This window comes from Magallana gigas, chromosome 8 (assembly GCF_963853765.1).
Source record: "Magallana gigas chromosome 8, xbMagGiga1.1, whole genome shotgun sequence".
NCBI lineage: Eukaryota > Metazoa > Mollusca > Bivalvia > Ostreida > Ostreidae > Magallana > Magallana gigas.
This window is the reverse complement of record NC_088860.1, coordinates 40,587,828-40,592,729: the sequence shown is the minus strand read 5'-3', so window position 1 is coordinate 40,592,729 and position 4,902 is coordinate 40,587,828. Positions and strand designations below refer to the sequence as shown.

The window sequence follows — 4,902 nt, the reverse complement described above, 5'->3', positions numbered from 1 at the left end:
CACATCTACAATCTTTTGTCTACAATCCCTGAAAATTTAAATTCAATATCTTTTTTCGTTTAGGAGGAGATAGCAAGACAAAATGACCCTCTAAAAATCACTAAAACGTCAATATCTCCCGAACGGAAATGACGTCATTAAAATAAAAAATTATATATAAGGTTTTTATCAATATCTACAAGATCTGAAATTTTCACGAAAATCGGTCAAGTCGTTTTCAAAAAATCGCTTGTACAAAAAAGCGTAAGAAAAAAAAAAAATAATAAAAGGGAAAAAGAAACAAAGCAATAACAATAAGGTCTTCCGTTGGAAACGGAAGACCTTAATAATAGGGAAAAAGAAACCGAACGAAAACAATAAGGTCTTCCGTTGGAAAACGGAAGACCTTAATAATAGGGAAAAAGAAACCGAAGAATAACAAGAAGGTCTTCCGTTGGAAACGGAAGACCTTAATAATAATACATGTATTAAGAACCGTACAAAAACAATAAGTCTCCAAATTTCATTCGGGAGACTTAATATATATATAATAAAGATTAAATAGAGACAGGATCATCAAACATCAATGATATAAAGATAATTGACAATTTCTGATTCTAAGGGGGTCAGGATGACCCCTTAGGGTCATGACTTACATGCAATAATGATCTGATGCGCCATGACCTAAGGAGGAATAATATCTTTGGATTAAGGTGGGGGTCTCAATGGTTTTTATATTTCATAATTTCAGGAAGAGCACTTACAACTACATGCAAAGAAGTAAAGGACTTTTGAAGAAAAAATGGACCTCGACAATTGGGCCATTGTTTGTCTCTGCATTAACTGTGATTCAAAAAGTTATACAGTGCTACAAACAAGGGGTTTCCTTGTCGAAGTCACTATCGTCTGCTACTTCTTCCAACGCCATGGCTAAGTATTGCAATCAAACTCTGTACCAATGTGCAGTTTGTGAAAGTCTTTTCTTCTCCCTTGCTGACTGTCAAAGTCATACAGATAGCTGCAGAGGTTCTCATCCGAGACAGTCTGTTAAAATCATAGAAGAGACCAGGTTGATAAGCTTTTATATAAATGATTCTTAAACATAATGTACATGTACTTGAAATATCAATAATTTTGGACTATCTTTTAGTTTATTGAAAGTTTATGTAGTTTTTATTACAAACATTTAAGAGTTGGGGAAACGCAACTCATTTGATATATTTTATATTGATCATTATCCCAACTCTTATATACTGTATGCATGCATGTATTGAAATTTTAAAAAATAAAAAGACAGCTAGGACACTGTCTGTTTATAACTCAATGGAATACTGCTTATTCAATTGGGGGGTGGGGGGGGGGTTCTCTAAAATATGTTCATATATATATGTCAAACATTGTTTTGATATTTTATTCATTTACCTGTATAGAGATACCTGTACCAGTGAGTCCATCGACTCCTCAAACAAAACCTATGAGGTTGAAGGTAATAGTTCGTTAATTGTTGGTCAAAAGAAAGAACCATAATTAGTCTGCATAATGAAAAACAATTATTATCCTACTGATTTTTTAAAGAAATTGCCAGTAAATTCATTTATTTCCATAAACAACTTTTTAGCTCACATGAGCTGAAAGCTCAAGTGAGCTTTTCTGATCAAAATTTGTCCGTTGTCTGTCGTTGGCGTTGTTGGCGGTGTTGTCGTTGTAAACTTTTCACATTTTCTTCTTCTCCAGAACCACTGAGCAGATTTCAACCAAATTTGGCACAAAGCATCACTAGGTGAAGGGGATTCAAGTTTGTTCAAATGAAGGGCCACACATTCTCTAAAGGGGAGATAATTGAGAACTATTGCAAATTTGTTGGTATTTTTCAAAAATCTTCTCAAAAACTATTTGCCAAGAAAAACTTAAACTTGTGTGGAGGCATCCTCAGGTAGTGTAGATTCAAGTTTGTTTAAATCATGGTCCCCGGATGTAGGGTGGGGCCGCAATTGGGGGATCAAGTTTTACATAGGAATATATGGAGACAATCTTTAAAAATCTTCTTCTCAAAAACGATAGGGCCAGAAAAGCTCAAATTAAAATGGAAGTATCCTCAAGTAGTGTAGATTCAAGTTTGTTCAAATCATGGTCCCTGGGGGTATGGTGGGGCCACAATAGGGGGATCAAGTTTTACATAGGAATATATAGAGAAAATCTTTAAAAATCTTCTTCTCAAAAACTATCAGGCCGAAAAGCTCAAATTAAAATGGAAGCATCCTCAAGTAGTGTAGATTCAAGTTTGTTCAAATCATAGTCCCTGGGGGTAGGGTGGGGCCACAATTTGGGGATCTAGTTTTACATAGGTATATATAGGGAAAATCTTCAAAAAATCTTCTTCTCAAGAACTATATGCCAGAAAAGCTCAAATTAAAATGGAAGCATCCTCAGGTAGTGTAGATTCAAGTTTGTTCAAATCATAGTCCCTGAGGGTATGGTGGGGCCACAAGAGGGGGGAGGTGAAGTTTAACATAGGAATATATAGTGAAAATCTTTAAAAATCTTCTTCTCAAAAACTATCAGGCCAGGAAAGCTCAAATCAAAATGGAAGCATCCTCAAGTAGTGTAGATTCAAGTTTCTTCAAATCATGGTCCCTGGGGGTAGGGTGGGGTCACAAGTAGGGAGGTTCAATTTTTACATAGGAATATATAGAGGAAATCTTTAAAAATCTTCTTCTCAAAAAATATCGGGCCAGAAATGCTCAAATTAAAATGGAAGCATTCTCAGGTACTGTAGATTCAAGTTTGTTCAAATCATTGTCCCCGGTGGTAGGTTGGGGCCACAATAGGGGGATCAGGTTTTACATAGGAATATATAGAGGAAATCATTTAAAGTCTTCTTCATAAAAACTATTAGGCCAGAAAAGCTCAAATTAAAATGGAAGCATCCTCAGGTAGTGTAGATTCAAGTTTATTCGAATCATGGTCCCTAGGGGTAAATTTTGACCCTGAAGTACTTAAATACAATTCACCAAAAAGTCATTAAAAAGGAGCAGTGAAATGAGTATTTAAAAGAATAATAAATGGTTTCTATTTGAATAAAATGATTAATAGGAAACACCCTTACCAAAATATTGACCTTCTGGCAACACATTCTGGCATTATTGCAGCAATACTGCAGCAACATTCTGGCAATACATTGCGGCAATGTTGCTGCAGTAGCGTTTTTCGTATGCAAATGAGATTGCGGCAATATTGCCAGAAAGATGTTGCCGCAAAAGTTTTGCTGCAACATATTGTTGCGACAACACCTTTCTGGCAATACATTGCGGCAATGTTGCTGCAGTAGCGTTTTTCGTATGCAAATGAGATTGCGGCAATATTGCCAGAAAGATATTGCCGCAAAAGTTTTGCTGCAACAAATTGTTGCGACAACACCTTTCTGGCAATACTTGTGATTGCAGCAATATTGCAACACCTTTCTGGCAATACATTTGCATAAGAAAAATGACATTGCAGAAATATTGGTTCAATGCATTTTTAGTGCTCTGGCATCAATGGTACAATATATGCAATATTTATAAATAATAAATGTATATATTAAAGCAGTCATGTATATTATATTAATCTACAACCAAAATGTAAAAAAAAATCTTTAAATGCCATTACAGTTTTATTTTTTTAAAGATGCAAAAAGGTTAAAACAAGACTAACATTTCGCATTACATTAAATTTGTACTTTCAAAAATAAAAAACAATTTGTGAATACACAATATTACAGAAGTAAAAAAAATTATATTATTCAATGTAACATGCACAAAATAAGTAAATTGAATTAAAAATATAATGTATAATAATAATATAAGAGACCTGAAACTGGAATTTCAACATGCTTATAAAGGACACCAGTTAAAATTAATAATCTTTAAATTTAACACTTAAATACAATAAACACAAATATGATGAACAAATCATGATGAAACTTGACTAAAAGTACTCAGCCAATCAATGACAATCTATTGCTTCAGAATAACATGTATTGTAGTTTGATCGACACAACGCGCACAGACGGATTGACACAACGCGCACAGACAGATATGGACAAAAGTTCACTGTTTACCGTAAGCAAAGCTCAAACCACATAGTTCACAAGTCCTGCACAACCACTTGCTGTATTACGACTCATCAAGGCATTCGTCCTAGGCATTCCAAATGTCCTTTTTTGACAGCCTCGTGGGCATTCTGATTTCACACATAAACTATCACAAAAACAGCTATCAGAATATCACAACAATATCCACATTGGAATTCAGCACTGTTGTGTAAATGTTCCTCTCCATAATCTTACACAAATTACGTTATCATTCTTTTTTGGTTGCCAGTGCCACCATTCATTTAATCAGTAAGGTGACAGCTTTATTCATGGTTTTCTTTAGGTCTGTGTAACCCAGGACAGACCTAATGGGAAGATAAATGGATATCATATAAGCACATTGGCAATTGCTTTCAGATTTTAAGCAGTTTCTCGGGGGGGGGGGGGGGGTCCAGACCCCCTTCCCCTTCAAAATTTTTTAAATTACATTTAAAAAATTACCAAAAATATGCATCGGACCCCCTTCCCCTGGCAAACTCAAATAACCGTCGACCCCCCCCCCCCCCCGGAATAAAATTCTAGATCCGCGCATGGTTCTTAAACAGTGTTAAACCCATTGGTATAATAGTAGATCGCAATCTTTTGGTTTATATTCTTATAACATACATGTTTAAACTGCCACTCAATGAATATATTTTATTGCTAAACTTACTTTTTCAAAAACGTGCTCATGCAGATGGTGCAGGGGATTACCATCTTGTGATGAAATGTCATGAAAAGTATAAGCCTTGATGTAGTGAGGTCCCTTATGCCATATTTCATGGGTAATTTATTTGACTATCCATTGTCCG

General features: G+C 35.1%; 1 long non-coding RNA gene across 1 annotated transcript; it reads right to left on the bottom strand.

The window, feature by feature from the left end:
- Nucleotides 1-457: 457 nt before the first annotated feature.
- On the bottom strand, nucleotides 458-1,797 carry LOC136271046 (uncharacterized). The gene is made up of 3 exons (XR_010708840.1): nucleotides 1,603-1,797; nucleotides 1,402-1,451; nucleotides 458-1,023 (listed from the first exon to the last, which is right to left on the bottom strand). It is a non-coding gene; the product is annotated as an uncharacterized lncRNA (long non-coding RNA).
- Between the last annotated feature and the right edge of the window lie 3,105 nt (nucleotides 1,798-4,902).